The 24,886-nt window shown below is 38.6% G+C and overlaps 1 protein-coding gene across 3 annotated transcripts in view; it reads left to right on the top strand.

Annotated features, from left to right (window-relative positions):
• CHL1 (cell adhesion molecule L1 like) overlaps nt 1–24,886 on the top strand; it is a 226,658-nt gene that overhangs the window by 103,621 nt on the left and 98,151 nt on the right. The window lies entirely within an intron of this gene.

Here is a 24,886-nt window from a genome sequence, read left to right as displayed (position 1 = left end):
ATGCACCCATTCCAGTCCATTTTAGTTTGCTTATTCCTAGAATGTCAACATTCATTCTTGCCATCTCTTGTTTGACCACTTCCAGTTTGCCTTGATTCATGGTCCTAGCATCCAGGTTCCTATGCAATATTGCTCTTTACAGCATTGGACCTTGCTTCTATCACCAGTCACATCCACAGCTGGGTATTGTTTTTGCTTTGGCTCCATCCCTTCATTCTTTCTGGAGTCATTTCTCCACTGATCTCTAGTAGCATATTGGGCACCTACTGACCTGGGGAGTTCCTCTTGCAGTATCCTATCATTTTGCCTTTTCATACTATTCATGGGGTTCTCAAGGCAAGAATACTGAAGTGGTTTGCCATTCCCTTCTCCAGGGGACCACATGCTGTCAGACCTCTCCACCATGACCCGCCCGTCTTGGGTGGCCCCACGGGCATGGCTTAGTTCATTGAGTTAGACAAGGCTGTGGTCCTAGTGTGATTAGATTGACTAGTTTTCTGTGATTATGGTTTCAGTGTGTCTGCCCTCTGATGCCCTCTTGCAACACCTACCGTCTTACTTGGGTTTCTCTTACCTTTCACGTGGGGTACCTCTTCATGGCTGCTCCAGCAAAGTGCTGCCACTGCTTCTTACCTTGGACGAGGGGTATCTCCTCACGGCAGGCCCTCCTGACCTTGAACGTGGAGTAGCTCCTCTCAGCCCTCCTGCACCCGCAGCCAACAAAAAGATTCTTTCAGGCTTTGGTAACCTACCTATGGGCTTCCCAGGTGGTGCAGTTGGTAAGAACTTCCTGCCAATGCACCCGAGGCAAGTTTGATCCCTGGCTTGGGAAGATTCCCTGGAGGAAGAAATGGCAACCCACTCCAGTGTTTTTGTCTGGAGAATCCCACGGACTGAGGAGCCTGGCGGGCTACAGTCCATGGGGTTGTAGAGTTGGACACAATTGACCACACATGTACACATATTTCCTGTATATATGGCAGATATCCAGGAAAACGGAATAACTCTCCAAAGTGGCCCAAGTGATTATCTTAAAAACATTATTCATCAAAGACAAAAGAAAGATATGTGGTGACAGGAAAGGAGGCCAATGAAGGAAGTTTGTCAAGAAAAATCACAGTGAACAAGAGTAAGGTTATCACGTTTATTTAAATCGTTGCCTTCTCCATGACTAAGAGTTTCGAGAGATTTAGAGTCATCTTTCTCTTCCTGGTATGGAGAGGGAGACACCCTTAGAAATGGAGATTAGCCTCGTAGGTGTAAACAGTGTAAACATCTCTCACAGATGAGTAACTTCTCAGTTTTCAGAACTTTTCCTGTATCTGCTAGTTCTTAAAAATAATCATCCTAAAATAATCTTTATTCCAGAGAGCCATATTTGGGGCTGGCAAATTCTCCCCTTCAAAAGGAAGTTTTTTTTTTTTTTTTTCTTTTGTTCTGAATTATCCATCTCTACCAGAGTTCCTGAATAAAAAATAAATAAAAGTGTTAGCTCTATTCTAAGATAATGAGTCACGTCTTTGCATGAGGTGGCCAAAGTACCGGAGTTTCAGCTTTAGTATCAGTCCTTCTAAAGAACACCCAGGACTGATCTTTAGAATGGACTGGTTGGATCTCCTTGCGGTCCAAGGGACTCTCAAGGGTCTTCTCCAATACCACAGTTCAAAAGTATCAATTCTTTGGCACTCAGCTTTCTTCACAGTCCAACTCTCACATCCATACATGACCACAGGAAAAACCATAGCCTTGACTAGACGGACCTTAGTTGGCAAAGTAGTGTCTCTGCTTTTGAGTATGCTATCTAGGTTGGTCATAACTTTCCTTCCAAGGAGTAAGCGTCTTTTAATTTCATGGCTGCAGTCACCATCTGCAGTGATTGTGGAGCCCAAAAAAATAAAGTCTGACACTGTTTCCCCATCTATTTCCCATTAAGTGATGGGACCAGATGCCATGATCTTCGTTTTCTGAATGTTGAGCTTTAAGCCAACTTTTTCACTCTCCTCTTTCACCTTCCTCAAGAGACTTTTTAGTTCCTCTTAACTTTCTTATAAGGGTGGTGTCATCCGCATATCTGAGGTTATTGATATTTCTCCCGGCAATCTTGATTCCAGCTTGTGCTTCTTCCAGTCCAGCGTTTCTCATGATGTACTCTGCATAGAAGTTAAATAAGCAGGGTGACAGTATACAGCCTTGACGTACTCCTTTTCCTATTTGGAAGCAGTCTGTTGTTCCATGTCCAGTTCTAACTGTTGCTTCCTGACCTGCATATAGGTTTCTCAAGAGGCAGGTCAGGTGGTCTGGTATTCCCACCTCTTGAAGCATTTTCCACAGTTTATTGTGATCCACATAGTCAAAGGCTTTGGCATAGTCAATAAAGCAGAAGTAGATGTTTTTCTGGAACTGTTTTGCTTTTTCCATGATCCAGAGCATGTTGGCAAATTGATCTCTGGTTTCTCTGGCTTTTCTAAAACCAGCTTGGGAGGGATTGGGGGCAGGAGGAGAGGGGGACGACAGAGGATGAGATGGCTGGATGGCATCACTGACTCGATGGACGTGAGTCTGAGTGAACTCCGGGAGTTGGTGATGGACAGGGAGGCCTGGCGTGCTGCAATTCATGGGGTCACAGAGTCGGACACGACTGAGCGACTGAATTGAACTGAAGACAATGAGGGGGGAAAATCAGTTTTCTGCTTCTGGATATCCAGTATTCTTGCCCAGAAAATTCTAGGAACAGAGGAGCCTGGTGGGCTACAGTCCCTGGGGTCCAAAGAGTGAGCTGTGACTGAACACATAGAGTCTGGTAAAAGTAGTTAGATAAGAACATGAAAAAGGCCTTAAAGCAAAGCAACGATGGTAGCTTTTCTTTTATGTTTATTGTGTGTATGTGTTCATTCGTGGAAAGTTGTGTATTTACTAGTAAGTATTTGCTGTTCCAGGTGGCACTAGTGGTAAAGCATCTGCCTGCCAATGCACGAGACACATTGGTGTGCTACAGTTCATGGGGCCACAAAGAATTGGACACACTTGAGAGTGTGCGCGCATCGTGCACACGCACACGCACACACACACACACACATTTGCTGTTTATCAAATGGCAGATTGCCTATCTAGTGAAGAGGTATGCTCTGTTCTACTGATTGAGACTTAGGTTTTAATGGTGACTGGAAGTCTATTTGCACAATCACCTGCCAACTCTAATTCTTCCTCATTTGGTTTGAGTTGAGAAGATGGAACCATAGCATGTTTCCTACCTGGAGGAGAATGGAAATTGAAATCACTGCCCAAGTCTTTTCAGAGAAATAATTTCTAATTTCCATCAAGCTCTCAATCTTTGTCTTTGATGTCATGAGGAGGTTAGGCCCCTTCTTAGTAAATGCTATACTTTATCATATTGTTTGGAATATATTTCTAGAATCTCTTGGCAACTGAAATTCCTATTTTAGCAATTCTTTATGCATTTACTTACTTACTTGGTGAATACTTACTTAGTTTTTCTCCAGACTGGAAATTACGTGTGTCCTCTCACTGAATTCAGATCTATACTCCAATATATAGATTTACATATTTTTATAGATAAATTGCAAGTGGCAAAAACTGAGTTCACATCGTTCTTGCTTAGTTGCTAAGTCATGTTTGACTCTTTGTAACCCCATGGACTGTAGCCCGTCAGGCCCTCTGTCCATGGGATTTTCCAGAATACAGGAGTAAGTTATTATTTTCTTCTACACGGGATATTTCCAACCCAGTGATCAAAGACGTGTTTCCTGCATTGGCAGGTGGATTCTTTACCACAGAGCCACCAGGGAAGCCCAAACTCACATTAGTTGATGTAAAATAAGAAATTTATTATTTCATATGTGAAAACATGGATGGATCTGGCCTCACAGATACTGGAACAAAGACTCGAATGCTCTCATGTCTCTCATATCTGTCTATATTTCTCTTTGTATTTATGTTTCATTTTTTTCTTTAAATCACTTTTTCCATGAATTTATTACCATGATCACTGTTTTTGACCCATGCTTTAATAAATTCATAACTACAGAGAAAGAGAGGCTTTGGACATTCTCAGGCTATTGTTTTTATTACTCACTCTTGGGTCACACATTTCATGTATCACAGTGACCTGGAGAGGTTAGATGTTGGGGATGCCCCACCTTAGACCATGAGCCCATACCTGGGACAAAATGGGTGGGAAGTAATTTAAAATAAAAAAGAAAGGTGGGATGCAGACACATGGTAGCTATTTATCATATCGTGAACAAAAAAACCCCGTAAGAGGGGCTTGTAGACTTTAGAGCAGAATAGTTAAGCTAACGTATATAACATTTTGTAGGTTGAAACATACATGCATAATGACATCCCTAAAGTGCATGGTGAAGTCAGGGGGGCAGGGTGAATGATAGGAAGCATGGGGAGGAGAAAATGTGCATTGGGGAAGAACAGAAAGAGGTGTGAGGAGTCCTAAAGTCAATGAGTGAGGAGGGCAAAGATGGGAGAGGTACCAACTGCAAGGACTAGGACAGAGAGCTAGTTAGAGGATGGAGAGAGAAATATGAGGGAGAAAGACCAAGATAATGAGAGAAAAGGACTAAAGATTGACATAGGGGAAGAGAAGAGGTCCTAAGAGCATGATTTGTGGTTAAGGAAATTAGTGATATCATCTTTGTATTTGCTCTTTTTTTGCTAAGTAGAACATTTCAGCATTATTAGGCATATTATACTTAGGGAATTGTGGGTAACATTGATTTCATACTTGTAAAATGCCTTTCAGTATGATATGAACCAATGTAATGACAGTTCTCAAATAGTGGTACTTTTAATCAATGGGAGATAGAACACTATATTTTTAAATTGTACAGTACTTCAGACACTGAAGAGAGAACAAAACTGTACCCAGTCATGCATGAATGGTATATATTATAGCAATACTCATTCTGACAGAACATTGCAAATACCATTTGGCTGTTATTTCTCCCTGGGTTTGCTTTGTAGCCCATGGAGATGATCTGACCTTAAGCATTTGTTAGCTTCAAAGAGAGATCCTTTCTTGCCTCATCTCTGCAGGACTGAAGAAACGGACCCTTGGTTAACAACAGGAAACTGCATTGATTTTAATATTGTGAATTCTTTACTCTGATGCAGGAAATGTTTCTGGACCATCACAGTGGGCTAGTGGTTATGGAGCTGAATGAATTTCAAATTAGATCTGAATTTCAAAATATAAACCAACTCTGTAGGTCTTGTATAGTTGTAAGGTACAGAGGTAGTGTATTAGCTGGCTGACTTGAAAATCATCTGTGATTATGTTAATGGGCTCCTGAGTGGACTTATTTCCATCTAAGTGTATAAAACCAAACTTCTTGACTGTTTTCTGTGCTTATAACTCCCCAGAATGAAACAATATGTCAGCATATGTGTGTTGGTTGGATAAATCCAATAAGATCTCAGAATTTCAGTCCCATTATGCTCAATAGACATAAAGATATGTTCTTTTAGGAGATAAACCTATTGGAGGTTGAGATAATACAGAGGATCAAACAGATAATCACAGATCTCGCCCAATATAGCTTGACTAATAGTTGCAGTCCATGGGGTCGCAAAGAGTTGGACACGACTGAAGTGACTTAGCACAGTGAGAGGAATACAAGACTAACATCACAGATAATGAATCTAAAACCCTAAATGTGGCACATGGCATCGAATACAGTCTCTCCATAGATTGGAGAATTTTAAAATTACAGATAGTATGAACAGTGCAGTGATGAAGTGCGACAACATAGTTGAGTACTATGAGAAGGGTAAGGTTTTAGTGCATAATGCATTTGGTACATGTTTCAGGTTTACTCATTCTGCTGACATTTATTGAGTAATTTCCTATGTGCCAGACACTATATGAGGGTAAATGAGACAGAATTCCTGGTTCCTGTGAGCTTTCAGTTTTGGAGGGAATATGGCCTGGTAAATAAATAACACGTTGTGGCATTACACGAAGTAAGACAAAAGCAAATGCTATTCTTACTTAAATGAGTATATTCTCACCTATCTGTGAACCTAAGAAAGCTGAACTCACAGAAACAAAGAGTAGAAGAGGGGCTGAGGTGTGGGTACAATGGGGAGATGCTGGTCAAAGGGCACAAACTTCCAGTGAAAGGTGAGTAAGCTCTGGGGATCTCATGTAAAGCATGGTGACTATAGTTACCAATACTGTATAATATACTTGCAAGTTAAGAGATTAGATGTTAACTGTTAACACCCCACAAAAATTTGGTAATTATGTGAGGTGAAGGGGGTGTTAAAAAATACGCATACATTATGATATGTGTGCTTAAGCTTTCAGGAAAGCAACAAAGTTAGTCTCTAGAAATGTAAAATCAATATATATAAGTTAAAATCTTGAGACATGAGTAAGCCATTACTGGCTAAAGTAGGAAGATAGAGCTTTTCAGGGAGAGCGAGTTAGATGGGCAAAGCATGAGGGAACACAGTGGGCCCAAGGAGTTGTAAATATTTGTAAATACCACTGGTTCCTTTTTGAGTAATGAGGGGACAAAAGGTGGTAGGATACGAGTAAATCACAACAAAAAACCCACCATTGCTACCAATTTTAAGAACTTGTGATGTTCCAGGTACAATATTAGGTAGAAATGTTGCCTCACTGAATTCTTATACCATATTTGGAGGATGTAATATCTTGACTTTATAAATATCAATCTAGTTATTTATAAAATATGTAGATCTTTTTTATGAAAACCCATTCTCCTTCCATGAGTTTGCACAAGGAGAAAAGATGGGTTTGTATATTATGTTCCCATAGGCTTGGAGGTTTGCACATTATACTAACCTGATGGGGAAGCAATGAAACCACATCAGCACTTACGCGTGGCTTCAGGACAATTAGTCCCCAGCTATAGTTTGCATCTGTGTGTGTCTACAAACAGGGTAACACAGATACCTATGAAGAGTGAGCTTGCTTGGAAATACCATATAAAAAACTCCACTTCCCTTTTCCTTCTATCCAGGTTGCAGATCCTGGCCCCACTTTAACAATAAGTATTTAACCACTTCTACCTGATTTCAGTATGGGAAGAACAAGATCATTACTGGGTTTCAGAACGATAAACTGGTCAAGAATTTGAAGAAAGAAATGAAAACTTAGAGAAATGGTTAGAGAAAAATTTTAGAAGCCTGCTGTAATATGACACCAAGTGAAATAATGAGAGAATCTAGAGGCAATCATAGATTGAATGACAGAACAAAAATGAATAAGATTTGTTGAGGACACTGAGGGGACCCAAGCTTTTAGCTCTGATCATGGTGGGTGGTGTGTTTGTCGGGGGGGTGATGGTGCTGAGATGAAAATTACCGTAAGAGGAAAATGAATGCACCTCTGGATTTGCTGTTTGCTGCTGCTGCTGCTAAGTCGCTTTAGTCGTGTCTGACTCTGTGCGACCCCATAGATGGTAGTCCACCAGGCTCCCCTGTCCCTGGGATTCTCCAGGCAAGAACACTGGAGTGGGTTGCCATTTCCTTCTCCAATGCATGAAAGTGAAAAGTGAAAGTAAAGTCGCTCCGTTGTGTCCAACTCTTAGTGACCCCATGGACTGCATGCAGCCTACCAGGCTCCTCTGTCCATGGGATTTTCCGGGCAAGAGTACTGGAGTGGGTTGCCATTTCCTTCTCCAGGATTTGCTGTTTAAGGAGTCTAAATGTTGAGGTTTGAGTCTTTCTGATAGAGATAGCTTATAGGTCAGCAGGAATATGATCTGAAGCAGAGTCAGCAGGGGCTTCCCTGATAGCCCAGCTGGTAAAGAATCATCCTGTGATGCAGGAGACCCTGGTTGATACCTAGGTCAGGAAGGGAGAAGGGATAGGCTACTCACTCCAGTGTTCATGGGCTTCCCTGGTGGCTCAGATGGTAAAGCATCTGCCTACAATGTGGCAGACCCAGGTTCAATCCCTGGATTGGGAAGATGTCCTGGAGAAGGAAATGGCAACCCACTCCAGTATTCTTGCCTGGAAAATCCCACGGACGGAGGAGCCTGGTAGGCTACAGTCCATGGGGTCTAAAAGAGTCGGACATGACTGAGCAACTTCACTTTCCTTCAGTATATTCCAATTGTTGATTGAGAAAAAGTGTACAATGTAAGGGTTAAGTTTTATTTGGAGCAAAAAGAGGACAACGGCCTGGGAGACAAGATATTAGTTCTGAGAAATTGCTCTGAAGAGTTCAAGGGGAAGTTCAGTATATGTATGTGATTTTGGTGAAGATGGTACATGCAATCAAGTCCACATTTTTGCAGAAGGTTATTGCTACTCACGAAAAGCAGATGTCACCATTTATCATCTTAGTGCTTTTTTAGATATGAAGGGATGCAAAAGTTGGGCTCATAAGATCTCCTGAAAGTGTCTAACTATCTGAAGTCCTATTCTGCCAGTTTTTCCCAGAGCACAGAGTGCCTCATTTCTGATCTCTCCACTGAGGTGGCAAGCAGGGTGTGTTGGAGGTCAGTGGTCACAGCGGCTTGTGATTAATCCTTGTAGAGGCAGAAGGCAAGTACCAATTTTAAGTTGGCACAATGCATATAGTATTGTCTTTGGAGTCACAAAATAATATAATATGAAAGAAAATTTCTATAGTAGAATGTTCTTTGTACTTGGAAATATCCAACAAATGAATTAATGTTGGGAATGTTGATGAACTTAAAAACATTCATAAAACTGGCAGCAACACAGGTCCTAAGTATAATTTTTAGCCAGAGAGGTTTAAAATCTTTCAATTTTTTCTTAAACAGAAATGAGCAGGAAGAAATGTCTTGCCCAGGAAAAGCCTCATGGTCTTTAGTTGTTAGTTCTATAAATAGGACTTTATGATTTTGTTGCCTTAAAGACGCACAAGATAAGACTCTTGGATTTAAGTTTTATTCAGAGACCTTACTGAGGATGATAGCCCTTAGGCAGCCACTCACTTAGCTATGAGAAAACTTCTCTGAAGAGGTAGAGAATAAGCAATCTCTCTCTCTCTCTCTCTCTCTCTCTCTCTCTCTCTCTCTCTCTCTATATATATATATAGTGTGCACACAATTTCAGTTGTGTCTGACTCTTTGCAACTGCATGGACTGTAGTCTGCCAGGCTCTTCTGCCCACCGGATTTCTCAGGCAAGCATACCAGGATGGGTTACCATTTGCTTCTTCAGGGCATCTTCTCAACCCAGGGATTGAAACTGCGTCTCCTGTATTGGCAGGTGGATTCTTTACCACTGTGCCACTTGGGAAGCCCATGCATCTGACTATCTAAGGGCCCGTCTATCCAAAACACAGAGTGCCTCATCCTGTTTTCCATCCTGAATTCCTTTTGGTTGCACAGCAGGTGGGCAAAGGCAGGGGGACATGACTCAAACCTTGTGGAACTGGTTGGTAAACCCACATTCTTTGGTTCTTCTTTGTTCACAGCTTGCCTTTTCACTCAACAGAATATCACAGATACATGATAGCATTTGTGTAAAAATAGATAAATTATATATTATTATATAATACGTGTTGCCATAGAAAAATATCTGGAAGTGGTCATACCTTAAGTGTTGGCTAGGTGAGGAAGAAGAGACATGTGTAATCTTTTCATCTAATTATTATAATTACATGTTAATTATTTAAATATGTATCATATTTAATTTTCTATAAGAATTTCATAAGGGTATATTTTTGTTATAAAAAGGCAAAAAACAAAAACTTTAAAATGGTATATGATAATACCCACTAAATACAGTTTAAAAAGTATTAATATTAGAATCAAACGGCGTAAGATTATTTCACATTGTTAACTTATGTGTTACGGAAGCCATATAACTCTACCACAGAAAGTTGTATCTAACTAGTTATAGTACAGATAAACAAGGTAATCAGTTCTGAATGATGTATAAGGTGATGATGTTTTATTGTTCGTGGAAAGCAAGTACAAAATAATAAGGGGTTAGAGATCTAGGTCATCAGCCCAGGATGCTGCATTAATTCTTCTCATAGGAATACAAAGGATTATCAGTCAACTTTGTCAGCTCTAATCCCATCTAATTCTTATACTGCATAATAAGAGTAATTGATAAACCAAAGGACATTGCAGGCTTTTTATAAATTTCTCTTAAGTACCTCGGAATCACACTTTGAATTTTATGACTTGAAGAATAGGATTGCTTTTTAGAACTTGTTTAGTGACCAGCTTTAAATTTCTAACATAACTAGGCATTTGTACATCTATTAGACTCTTAAAAAAATACTTATACCTTTTTATAAACTTGAATAGAGAAATCCCACTTTGGCAACCCCTACACTGTGATGAGGCATAAATATTATTTCCTTACTGTGTCCCAGAACTCACTGATCATAGCTAATTTGCTTCATTATATTGCTCCTAAAAGTTTTGAATTGCCAAGAAGAATACTTTATGAACTACAAATTTAAAGAGAAAGTAAGTTGAAAGTTACACTATTACTATATGGTCTTTAACATTTTTATCCAATAAATTGCCTTGGATGCTTTTGCCTCAGAGAATGGAAAAAGAAATGTGGGAGCAAAACTGAAAAGATGGAAACAATTAACAAGCGCTTGTGAGGTGGTTGGATGGCATCAGCAACTCAATGGACATGAGTTTGAGTAAGCTCCAGGAGTTGGTAATGGGCAGGGAGGCCTGGCATACTGCAGTCCATGGGGTTGCAAAGAGTCAGACATGACTGAGTGAATGAACTGAGATGAACTGAACTGTGAAATAGTATAGAAAGAAAATCAGAAGCAAGATACCCCAAATTGTGGTCTTCATCATCCAATCTGTCCTCCCTGAATGACTTAGTAATGACTTGTTCATGTGCTTGATAGTCATTATCAATTGTTAACAGCGATGACCCTCACAGTCAGTATAAGAACCTTAAGTGCTTTTTGAATATTAAAGGAAAAATAAGATCATACTCAAGTGCCAGTGGTTGGAATGTATTCTTTATACCTTTGAAAGAAGCCAAGGTTAAGGTTAATGGTATATAACTTCTTCAGATTTATAAATATCTTTGTTGAAAGTGCCTCCGCATAGGAAGTTCATATCATATAATAATTTATTGATGTTTGCATCTTGACCCAATCCATTTTTTCATCATTTTTGTAGATACTGATAGTTTCCAGGACTTAAAAGAAGATGAGGGTTTTCATTCTTCTCTCTCACAACGTGGTTATCAGGTGCTTTGGGACATGGACAGTCTTAGGTGGAAGTTTCCCAGGGAAATAAATATTTATTAAGCATTAAATGTACACATGTGCTCATATATGTGTGCTCACAAGCATGCACACCACATTCAGTTATACCCTCTACTCTGTCAGCTTAGTGGAGTCCTGGGCACTAAATCTTCAAGGCATTGTGTTAGAATTCTGCAGGAAGGGTCCATAGAGGTGTTGAGTTGCTGTTCTAGTTGCTGTATTCAGCTCTTCTTTAAACTGGAAAGAGGAAAACACTGTCAGTGCAGGAACGAGTAGGATTCTTAGCCAAGAGTACAGTGGAATTGTAGGCTGTAGGGCTTGCTTGATTTTTATATCCTATTTATGTAGGGGTGCTTGTTTCTGGACAAATATTTCAAGATAGTCCTTCTATATCTTGAACACTATTTGTTTTACCATGGAACATTCTTGTAACATTTTTCCTGGTGATGAACAAGCCATCTGATACTTAAAAAAATAAAGATAGCTGAAGCACTTGTAATAGCCAATTTTACATTTGATTAGAAATTGAGAAGAGTTTTGATTAAAACCTTTCAAATATTACCTAAACTATGCATGCATGCGTGTTTAGTCGGTAAGTTGTATCCGACTCTTTGTGACCCCTAGCCCGCCAGGCTTCTCGGTCCATGAAATTTGCCAGGCAAGAATATTGGAGTGGGTTGCCATTTCCTTCTCCAAGGGCTCTTCCTGACCCAGGGATTGAAACTGCACCTCCTGCATTGTAGGCAGATTCTTTATCACTGAGCCATCTGGGAAGATTATGGGTTAGAGGTGGCACTATGGTAAAGAACCCACCTGCCAGGGCAGGAGTCAGGAGAGACTCCAGTTCAATCCCTGGGTCGGGAAGATCCCTTGGAAGGAGGGCATGGCAACCCACTCCAGTCTTCTTGCCTGGAGCATCCCGTGGACAGAGGAACCTGGCAGGCTACAGCTTATGGGACTGCAAAGAGTCAGATACGACTGAAGCAAATTAGCACACACACACACACATCATATCTGTGCAACTCTAACATCGTTTATGTTGAAGTATTCTAAAGTAAATTTTATAAAATGTACTTCACTTCTGTTGGCAATTGTCAGAACCACTAAAAGCTATATAAATAGTTGGCCTCAAATAAACGCTGATAAAAATTAATCATATTCATTGAAAGTTCTACTTATGTTAGCAGTTGTTATTGAAACAAGCCTAGCAATGTTTACATCAATGTTTTACATATACAATCCTTGCTTAGTTTAATGACTAGGAAAATTTAATTTCTGAGTTGTCTTTGAACGAACAACAAAAAAGATGTATTTAGAGTTTTATCAACATTGTACATTTATGCAGAATATATTCTTTTGTGAATGAGTGTATGAAATTCATTCATTCATTTATTTATAAAGGTTTATTGAGTGTCTCCTATGGTTTTGACATGCAGAATAAGGGTGGATAGGATGTGGCATGTGCCCCGAGGAGTATAAAATCTCTTACAAATATGCTCATGAAGCAAGTGCAAAAAATAACTTGAGAGCCCTTATTTTAGTTTTATAAGTAGAGCATGTACATGAGAAACATTTGACTAATACAGAAAAGTAAAAAAGGCATATTAAAACCATCTAAAAGCTATGTATGTTTTAAATAAATTTTCTTTTAAAAAATATTGTTATATTTAATATAATATTGTATATAATTCTTTAAAAATTATAAATAAAAATTATAATTATACATGTCCCCCACCCCACATAACCCGGATGCCACCCTCATTTGGATGCCGTAGACTAGAGGAACACAAACTGGTTTGCTCTCCTATGAACTGGGCATCTGGAGTCCCTCCAGGAAGGAAGCTAATATAATGCTTTGTATCACTAGAACTCCTTAAACGGTTTGAAAAGTGGTGACACAAATGTATACATATGCAAAAATTCACTGAGCTGTATACCTAAGTTTTGTGTACTTTAGAACATCTGTGTTATTCCTCAATTTTTAAAAAGTTCACGAGGTGATTATCACTGTGTAAGAGTTTTGTGAGAAATGACTCAGTACGTGACTTACATGTGGGGATGTAAGATAGATCATTTTCTCCATCACTGTAGTCAAGTGACCTTGAGATCTGGTTCTTTTCTCTTTCTCCATTTTGAAAGGATTTGAATTAGATATTGTCTCAGAATACTGCTTGGTAAGAATTTGGGATCTATAGGTAAATAAAGGGAAAACAGACAGACAAAAAACTGTTAGATGTAGTTTATTCCTGTCAGTGTTCAAGCTCAGTATTTTGCTATTTAATCAAACAAATGATAATATATTAATGATATTAGTTTATCCAACATAATTATTAATTAATGGTGACATTTTCCCAATAAAATCAATTGGCTCATAGTAAAAATCTACATTTATTTCATCTCCTGCAGGGAGGGTGAATTATAACTCCAAACAATTCTTTTGTCTTGTCATTTCAGTGACATGAAACAGTTTGAATGGATTTAGCTGTAATGTACAATATTTCCTTTGTTTTCAGAGCAAAAAGCCCATTAACAGTTATTTCAGGATTACTGTGTTTATGACACTTGTAAATTGATTTATGGTATTAGCCAAGCATGTGAGTGAACAAAAGCCTTTTCATTTTCTTTGTGTTTATCCTTTCCCAGTTTCAAGGTGTTGAGTGATTCAGATCACACTTTAGGCTTATGGAAATATGCTGGACTTCCTCCCTATAAGACCTAATTTTGGAATGAAGGGAATCGTTTAGCTTGATAAGCACATAAAATGGAGTTGTGTAAAGGGGCACGTGAGGTCCCAGGGAAGTGAGGGTGACATCCACCCCATCCTGAAAATGTCAGATGGCTTTGTATAAGACATTTTGTGTTACAAAGTGTCACTAATTCTCAAGCCCTTATTTTTGAAAATAAAATGCAATTTACATAATTCTATGATATGACACCAAGCCAGACTATTACACAGATCCATTGAGTTATTTTTAAAGCTGCAATTTGGATACCAATGTCATAATATATCTCTTCCTGCTGATTATAATAAAAGCTGCTGATCTATTTCAAGCTTCTTAGTTGAAAAATGTTATTTAATGATTTAGCATGCATGAAGTTAATTCCGACCCCCAGAAATCATGGTGGCAGCAGCAACTTCATGCTGTTTCTCAGTAAAGAGGAATGTCAACACAGCACTTTTGGGGGCTGATTACCTTCTATGCCTTCTTTAGAAATGGCAGATGGACAGCCGCTGACATGGCTGCTTTGTGTAGCTGTTGCAGTAGATATAAGGCTTTTAGAAACAGTGATCATGAGAGGTTTTTTTTTTCTTTTGAAGCTGATTTATTATATTTTCTCTTTAGAAATTTGACCTGAGCATGTTTGTGAAAAATTATTATTAACAGAAAATAGCAAGAATGTGGAAAATACCACCAAGATAAATTTTAGTATCTTGAACTAGCTGCCTTCTAAGCTGTTTTTGATCAGTTACCTCACTGGTCAGATTCTGGTTCATTTTAAAAGGAAGTAGGAATGTCCATATTTTGAGATTAAATTATATGAATTTGCATTACATTATTTCCTTCAAGGAAGAAAGCATTTATAATTCAGTAGGACCTTTGGAGAACAATAGTGTCAGAGGGTTTTGAGTAAACATGACACCATTACTGTTAAGTGTAAAAAACAAGTGGCTGTTAGGAATGATTATTATGCAGAATATATTAACAAAAGCAACAAGACATTTAATTTTAAAACACTTGTGTTTCTCTTCAATTTAGAAAGGTAGCATATAATAGTTCAGTGTGAAAATGTAATCTTGATTTATTCTATTCCTTTTTGCCTTTTTTATATTTTAGTAATGGAATTTAAAGCAGACTCCAATAGAAACAGTGCAAAATCAGTGAGTTAAGACTCAAAGCATGAAAGAAATACCAGAAGGCATCAAGTATTCTACTAACAGCTACCCAGATTAAAATAATTACTATATTTTGGGTTTATATTTTCTTTAGTTCGACCATGACATTACAAAATCATAAAGCAATAAGAAACAAGCATTGTGTTACATTATATAATTGTTGTTCAGGATGTGTGGACCAGAGATACACTTACGCTCAAAGGGATTCAGTATGAATCTAGTTCAAACAGAAGAGGTCTGGATAGCATGGTAGCCTTAAAGAAACCTTTCTTCCTATTTTCTTTTGTTCTACAAGTAAGCTAGTGGAAGTTCTCAAGACTTTGTTTTGCCTTAAGGAATCTCCTTACTGCTATTGGAATACTTCAGGATAATCTCTGATTTCCATTGATTGAATAAACATTAAAAATGTCTTTATTATGGAAATATTAAAATATACCTCAAAATAAAGAATTTCCATATATATCTATTCCATAGCTTCAGCATTTATCAACACTGTATCAATTCTTTTATGCTTTCTGCACTATATCAGTTAGCCCTTCCTGCATTGCAACCATGCTAAAACAGATTGATTTCATAAAAGACACATTTGTTATTGTTGGTTAGTCTACCATTTGTTCCGGTATATAGAGGATGAAATATAAATATATATATTTTCCCTTCTACTCTTCTGCTCCTCTTGAGTGGGTCTCTGAAACAAAAGGCATATTAAATAAAGTTGCATGTTTGTTAATCTAAGTTTTATGTGATATGGGAGCCCTCATAAAGAAATAAGCCACTCCAGTGTTCTTGCCTGGAGAATCCCAGGGATGGGGGAAGCCTGATGGGCTGCCGTCTGTGGGGTTGCACAGAGTCGGGCACAACTGACATGACTCAGCAGCATAAGGAAATAAAGACCTGAACAAGTGGTTATTCATGCTACACTTGAGAAAGAGCAGAAAGTTGTAGAAATGCAGTAGGAAAAAAGGCATCTGAGCTGAGTGTAGTGACCTGCAGGAAACTTGGCAAGGTCTGTTTGTTTGGATTCTTGGCAGCATCCCTCCATCTTCAGAGATAAGGATGTTCCTTTTCCTCATGGTAGAGGAGGGCAGCTCTTACATGAAGGTTTTATGAATTTGCTTCAGGAGAAGGTCAAAGAGTCCTTCAGGCCTTCCCATTCCTAAAATTCCTTCAGCTTAAAATACTCAATATGTCAAAGTGCATGTTTGGGGGTAGGGTGTCCTGAACCCCAGGCAGGACACAAGCAGTTCTGCTGATCTTAACCAGTCTTGGATGGATACTGATCAGGCTGCTCTTAGATGTGTGTCCAACTGGCAGGTCATCTGGGGCTGGCTCATGTAGGGTGGCTCTCCTTCCACATTGGTGGCTGGCTGGCTGTTGGCCAGGATTATAGAGGGTGATGCGAAGATGTCGCTCATCTTCCGGTAGGCTAGTGCAGTCTATACTGAGCAGAGTTCCAAAAGAGAGAATAAAACATGCATGAGTTCTTGAAGCCCCAACTCAGAACTTACACTGTTGGTCAAAGCCGACCAGATTGAAGAAGTGAGGAAATACATGTAAAGTCATCTGGCAAAGCATGTGGATGCATGAGAATGGAAGACTTTTTGTTATCAATCTAACATGGTCCACCCACACCTTAAAAAAAAAAAAAACAACTCTATTTAGTAGAGTGTTTAAAATCTATTAATAGCATTTCACCAGTAAATACAGTCAGCAAAAACAAGACTGGGAACTGACTGTGGCTCAGATCATGAACTCCTTATTACAAAATTCAGATTTAAATTGAAGAAAGTAGGGGAAACTACTAGACCATTCAGGAATGACCTAAATTAAACCCCTTACAATTATACAGTAGAAGTGACAAATAGATTCAAGGGATTAGATCTGATAGACAGAGTGCCTGAAGAACTGTGGACAGAGGTTTGTGACACTGTACAGGAGGCAGGGATCAAGACAATCACCAAGAAAAATAAATGCAAAAAAGCAAAATGGTTGTCTGAGGAGGCCTTACAAATAGCTGTGAAAAGAGAAGAGAAAGGCATAGGAGAAAAGGAAAGATACACCCGTTTGAATGCAGAGTTCCAAAGAATAGCAAGGAGAGATAGAAAGCCTTTCTCAGTGATCAGTGCAAAGAAATGGAGGAAAACAATAGAATGGGAAAGACTGGAGATCTCTGCAAGAAAATTAGAGATACCAAGGGAACATTTCAGGCAAAGATGGGCACAAAAAAGGACAGAAATGGTATGGACCTAACAGAAGCAGAAGATATTAAGAGGAGGTGGCAAAAATACACAGAAGAACTATATAAAAAAGACTTTCATGACCCAGATAATCACGATGGTGTGATCGCTCACCTAGAGTCAGACATCCTGGAATGTGAAGTCAAGTGGGCCTTAGGAAGCATCACTATGAACAAAGCTAGTGGAGGTGATGGAATTCCAGTTGAGCTATTTCAAATCCTAAAAGATGATGCTGTGAAAGTGCTACACTCAATATGCCAGCCAATTTGGAAAACTCAGCAGTGGCCACAGGACTGGAAAAAGTCAGTTTTCATTCCAATGCCAAAGAATGCTCAAACTACCACACGATTGCACTTATCTCACACATTAGCAAAGTAATGCTCAAAATTCTCCAAGCCAGACTTCAACAGTATGTGAACCTTGAACTTCCAGGTGTTCGAGCTGGTTTTAGAATAGGCAGAGAAAGCAGAGATCAAGTTGCCAACATCTGTTGGATCACTGGAAAAGCAAGAGAGTTCCAGAAAAACATCTGCTTCTGCTTTATTGACTATGCCAAAGCCTTTGACTGTGTGGATCACAGCAAACTGGGAAATTATTAAAGAGGAATACCAGATCACCTGATGTGCCTCCTGAGAAATCTGTATGCAGGTCAAGAAGCAACAGTTAGAACTGGACATGGAACAACAGACTGGTTCCAAAATCAGGAAAGGAGTATGTCAAGGCTGTGTATTGTCACCCTGCTTATTTAACTTCTATGCAGAGTACATCATGTGAAATACCAGGCTGGATGAAGCCCAAGCTGGGATCAAATTGCTGGAAGACGTATCAATAACCTCAGATATGCAGATGGCAGCACTTTTATGGCAGAAAATGAAGAAGAACTAAAGAGCCTCTTGATGAAAATGAAAGAGGAAAATGAAAAAGTTGGCTTAAAACTCAACATTCAGAAAACTAAGATCATGGCATCTTGTCCCATGACTTCATGGCAAATGGATGGGGAAACAATGGAAACAGTGAGAGACTATTTTTTGGGCTCCAAAATCACTGCAGATGGTGACTACAGCCATGAAATTAAAAGACATTTGCTCCTTGGATGGAAAGCCATGATCAGCATACTAAAAAAGCAGAGACATTACTTTGCCTACAAATGTTAGTCTAGCCAAAGCTATGATTTTTCCAGTAGTCATTTATGGATGTGAGAGTTGGACTATAAAGAAAGCTGAGTGCTAAAGAATTGATGCTTTTGATCTGTGGTGTTGGAGAAGACTCTTGAGAGTCCCTTGGACTGCAAGGAGATCCAACCAGTCCATCCTAAAGGAGATCAGTCCTGGGTGTTCATTGGAGGGACTGATGTTGAAGCTGAAACTCCAATACTTCGGCCACCTGATGCGGAGAGCTGACTCATTTGAAAAGACTCTGATGCTGGGAAGGATTGTGGGCAGGAGGAGAAGGGGAAGACAGAGGATGAGATGGCTGGATGGCATCACCAACTCAATGGACATGAGTTTGAGTAAGCTCTAGGAGTTGGTGATGGAGAAGGGAAGCCTGGGGTGCTGCAGACCATGGGGTCACTCAGAGTTGGACATTACTGAGCGACTGAACTGAACTAGATAGTGTAGTGAAAAGTGTTTTAAGTCATTATGATTTTATTACTCTAATAGAAGCCCTACAGGTTATCTATACTCTTTGAATCAAAATATTATTACCAGAGGCTATATCCTAGTTACCACTAACAACGAAGTTACCGTCAGTGTCACTAGTAGTAAATTGCATTTATTATCCTGTCATGTATGCTAGGGCTTCCCTCATAGCTCATTTGGTAAAGAATCCGCCTGCAATGCAGGCGACCTGGTTCGATTCCTGGATCCGCTGGAGAAGGGATAGGCTGCCTACTCCAGTATTCTTGGGCTTCACTTGTGGCTCAGCTGGTAAAGACTCTGCCTGCAATGTGGCAGACCTGGGTTCGATCTCTGGGTTGGGAACATCCCCTGGAGAAGGGAAAGGCTACCCACTCCAGTATTCTGGCCTGGAGAATTCCATGGACTGTATAGTCCATTGGGTCACAAAGAGTCGGACACGACTGAGCTACTTTCTCTCACTCACTCACTCACTCACTCATGTATGCTAAACATATATTACCTCACTTAACACTCGCTAAGTATGCTTACAGGGTGGCAACTCTTATATTCGTTTATAGACGTGAATGGTAAAGGTTAAATGAAGTGCCCACGGCTACATAATTAGTGAGTGATTGCTTTGAAGTCACGATAAACTGACTCCATTCTCCATATTCTTATTTACTACATATTTTTCTCTTTTGTGGCTGGTCAGCAGTCTGCAGTATCTTGACATTTACTTACGGAGGCCAGGTGGAATGGAAAGGCTAAGCCACCTCTCCTCCAGTTCCTAAAGCAGAAAATGAATAAGTTAAGAGAGTAATTTGTTCAGATTTACCACAGTGAAGCTGTGTTAAGAACATGATACAGATCTATGGGTTCACTTTGTAATGTTGTTGATGCGTGTATGTTAGAGGCTGCTGTTTTGGAGAAACAAAGACCTTCATTTTCTTATTGCTGTATTAGAAGCGTCTCGTGTGGTATGCATGCCTATCCATGTTTCTGTTTCTGTTGAAACCAATGTTTTCCTAGTTTTTGTCACGCTAGTCATTCTGGAAAAGTTAAGTCAGGAAGGGTCAATTTAATAACAGTGAGACATCCATTTCCTTTTGAGTGAGATGTCATGAATATTTTGTTTGTTTCTGAGCAGGATCTAGCATGGCAGGAAGATGTAACCCAGTTGGTCCAGATTCATAAAAATTCATTGGTTCTTTTTTGGATCTGAGTTAATGTCATTTAATCAGCTTTATGTAACTATGCCTCAAAAATAGTTTAGTATATATTTTTTTTATTGTCTTAGTGTCAGCACCATCCTGAGTTCCAATAATGACTTTTATCTTGAGTTTTGATATAAAGCGTTAAATTAATATTCTTTCAAAAAAAATTTTGTTTTTAAATTTATGGCTGTGCTGGGTTTTTGTTGCTGCGTAGGCATTTCTCTAGATGCAGAGAGCCAGGGCTCCTCTCTGGTTGCAGTGTTCAGGCTTCTCATTGCGGTGGCTTCTCTCGGGCAGGCTTCTGGTTGCGGTGGCGCACAGGCTCTAGGGCACGCAGGCTTCAGTAGCTGCAGCAGGTGGGCTCAGCAGTTGTGGCTCCGGGCTCTTGCATGGCTTAGTTGCTCTGGGGCAAGTGGGATCTTCCCGGATCACAGATCAAACCTGTGTCTTCTTCACTGACAGGCGGATTCTTTACCATTGAGCCACCACGGATTCTCTAAATTTGTATTCTTTGAACAAAGATAAATGAGAATGTGCTTTTATTGTTATTGTACTGTTGTAAAACCTAATTACTAATAGTATGCCCTTTTATGCCTTCTGACGGTGAGATTATGACTGACATTCCCTTTTCAGTATGAAAGCTGTTTGGGGCTGTCGTCATCACCACCTAATGGAGTGTTGCTTGCAGGGGGTCATATTTTAACTTCCAGTTACTTTTATGTAACAGCCTCTTAACTATAAGTCTCAGGTAAATTGAAGCTAATCCCTGCAGGTGATAAGGTCAGATATAAAACTAACTGTTACCCCTATTCTGGAAACTAAGGATGTCATCATTGTTTGTTATGGGGCTGAATTTATATCCTTATATTAAGCCAGGGCTTCAATGTGGCATGCTTTTATGGGAGAGAATTTCTTGGATCAAGACCATGTGGTTAAAATCATTAAAATTACAAAAGTCATACTGTCACTGTAGAACAATTCATATCTATGAGATATTTTACTATGGCAGTTAGAGACAGTTGAGCTCACTAACCTAAATCAGTAATTAATTGAAATTAAAGCCTGTTCTCACTTATTTGACTGTCTAGTATTTTTATTCTCTATTTCAGGGTAGGATGACAGATTAATCTGGAAATTTGGTCTCTTAATAGCATTTGAAAGCCTTACTCCCTACAGATAGAGGACTGCTCAAATGCATAAAACACCTTTAAATCAGCATTGACTATTAATGGAACAGAATGTTAAGTAATAAATTGCAGGTAAATGTTTATATATAACTATAAACAATGAATTTAGATTATTATCATGGTATATTATCACAGTATTTCAAGAGAAGGAAAAGGAAAATTCAAAGGTCAAGGAATTAACATTTTCATCTTACATTTTTACCTTAGAAGTAGCTAAATGATTCATTCTCTCTCTACAAATAATGTAGAACTGAGTTTTTTGTCTTCAGGCAATGTTCTGCTTTTTATAATGAAATCAATTTTTTTCACATTTTATTTTGTTGACTGGGATAATTCATTTCACCAGGAAAATGGTGTCATTTAACATAATAACCTTTTTGAAAATACTTTTAATTACCAGCGTAAGTTATTTTTCATTTTAGGAAATATTCTGAACCACGCAAGGGTAGTTTGTTGTTTTTTTTTTTTCCAATTTCCATTTTACACATGGGTCAAATTAGATCAGACAAAGTAAAATTGACATTACTCTAAGAACAAAGATTCATAACATTTTGTGAATGTCGTGGAGGGAGTTGGGAGTATTTTCCTTCATGATCAATATAACTGTAGTCAAAATATAAATGTGTTGTTGTCTTTTTAGACTTTCTATTTTATAACAGTAACACAGTAGCATTAGTTACTACTTTGGATTTTACCTACTTGCATAACTGTATGAAAAGCTCTACTGCATAATATCTTGAGGTACAACTTGATAGAAATTTTAAAAACTCAGGATATTTGGAGTTAAATATAAATTAAATTGCTTATCTGACTCTACTTACATTAATTTTTCTACTAGTTATAATGAATGAATAAATTCTTTTTACAGAAAAAAAAGTAAATACCTGGAAAAAATAATTATCACATTTTAAAGCAAATTCATTTTTAGGGTTACATTATATCATTTGCAAGTTTCCTCTCCCATTTAATAGATTGCCTTTTCATTGTGTCAGTGGTTTCCTTTGCTGTGTAAAAGCTTTTAAATTTAATTAGGTCCCATTTGTTTAATTTTGCTTTTGTTTCCTTTCAAGAGACAGATCCAAAAAATTATTTTAACAATTTATGTCAGATAATATTCTGCTGATGTTTCATTTTAGGAATTACATAGTATCTGGTCTTACATTTAAGTCTTTAAACCATTTTGAGTTTTTTTTTTTTTTTAATATATGAAAAAAATTTAATAAATTCATTGTTTTACACATAGGTGTCCAATTTTCCCAGGACCACTTATTGAGTATTCTTGCCTGCTTATCATATATTTTTGCCTTCTTTGTTGTAGATTAATTGACCTTAAGTGAGTGGGTTTATTCTGGGCTTTCTATTCTGTTTCAGTGATCAATGTGATTGTTTTTGTTCCAGTACCATACTGCTTTGGTTACTGTAGCTTTGTAGTATACTCTAAAGTCAGGGAGTGTGATCCCTCCAACTCTCTTCTTCTTTATCAAGATTGCTTTGGCTATTTGTGGTGTTTGTGTTTCTATACAAATTTTAAAATTATTCATTCTAGTTCTGCAAAAAAGGCACTTGGTATTTTGATAGAGATTGCATTGAATCTGTATATAGCCTTGGGTACTATGGTCATTTTAACAATATTAATTCTCCTAATTCAAGAACACAATATAGCTTTCCATTCGTTTGTTTCATCTTTAATGTCTTTCATCAGTGTCTTAGTTTTCTGAGTAAGGTCTTTCACCTCCTGTTGTTGTTCAGTCTCCCAGTTATGTCCAACTCTTTGCTTCCTCATGGACTATAGCCTGCCAGGATCCTCTGTCCATGGAATTCTCCAAGCAATAATACTGGAGTGGGTAGTCATCCCTTCCCCAGGTGATCTTCCCAACTTAGGGATTGAACAAGGATCTCCTGCATTGCAGACATACTCTTTACCATCTGGGCCACCAGGGAAGACCATGGGATGGTCATATATGGCTTTTATTATGTCAGAATGTCTATCACCAAAAAATAACACAAATAACATATATTGACAAGGATGTGGAAAAAGGGGAACCCTCATATACTGTTGGTAGGAATATAAATTGGTGCAACCACTGTGGAAAACAGTATGAAGAGTTCTCAAAGAAATAAAAATAGAACTAGCATATGACCCAGCTTTCTGCTCCTGGGTATATATCTTTGAAAACCCCAAAAGACTAATTTGAAAAGACACATGCACTCCCAACTTTCATTGCGGCATTGTTTACAATTGCCAGGGTATGGAAGCAACCTAAGTATCCACCAACAAATGAATGGATAAAGATGTGGTACACTCACATATACATACATACATACTCACACACACACAATGGACTACTACTCAGTCATAAAAAGAATGACATTATGCCTTTTGCAGTAACATTGATGGAGGGCATTAAAATGACAAATACTGTATGATATCACTGATACCTGGAATCTAAAAAACCCACAACTTGTGAATAAAGCAAAAGAAGCAAGAAGCAAACACAGATATAGAGAACAAACTTACCGTATCAGTGGATAGAGGAAAGTGGGGGAAATGGCAATCTAGGGGTAGGAGGATAAAAGGGTTATTAAGGGATTATATGAAATCATGTGTGTAAAACTTTTAAAATTTTGGAATCACTGTTGAAGTTAAAGAATCATTCATTCCATAAAGCAGTTCAGGTCAGTTCAGTTGCTCAGTCACATCCAACTATTTGCGACCCCATGGACTACAGCAGTTCAGGCCTCCCTGTCCATCACCAACTCCTGGAGCATATTCAAACTCATGTTCATTGAGTCAGTGATGCCATCCAGCCATCTCATCCTCTGTCATCCCCTTCTCCTCCTGCCCTCAATCCCTCCCAGCATCAGAGTCTTTTCCAATGAGTCAACTCTTCACATGAGGTGGCCAAAGTACTGGAGTTTCAGCTTTAGCATCATTACTTCCAAAGAACACCCAGGACTGATCTCCTTTAGAATGGACTGGTTGGATCTCCTTGCAGTCCAAGGGACTCTCAAGAGTCTTCTCCAACACCACAGTTCAAAAGCATCAATTCTTCGGCACTTAGCTTTCTTTGTAGTCCAACTCTCACATCCATACATGACTACTCGTAAAACCATAGCCTTGACTAGATGGACCTTTGTTGGCAAAGTAATGTCTCTGCTTTTTAATATGCTGTCCAAGTTGGTCATAACTTTTCTTTCAAGGAGCAAGAGTCTTTTAAATTCATGGCTGCAGTCACCATCTGCAGTGATTTTGGAGCCCCCCCAAAATAAAGTCTGTCACTGTTTCCACTGTTTTCCCATCTATTTGCCATGAAGTGATCATAAGGGACATAAGGGATTTGATTTAGGTCATCCCTGAATGGTCTAGTGGTATCATAAAATAGTACATTATTATAAACTATTAAATAATAATATATATATATTATAAATATTATATAATAAAATAATATAGAACAGTAAAATACAATAAAACAGTACATGATAATTAATGTTTGAATAT

The sequence above is a fragment of the Bos mutus genome, chromosome 22, assembly GCF_027580195.1.
Source record: "Bos mutus isolate GX-2022 chromosome 22, NWIPB_WYAK_1.1, whole genome shotgun sequence".
In the NCBI taxonomy this organism is placed as follows: domain Eukaryota; kingdom Metazoa; phylum Chordata; class Mammalia; order Artiodactyla; family Bovidae; genus Bos; species Bos mutus.
The sequence above is the reverse complement of the archived record's forward strand: the minus strand, read 5'-3'. Positions and strand labels throughout refer to the sequence as shown.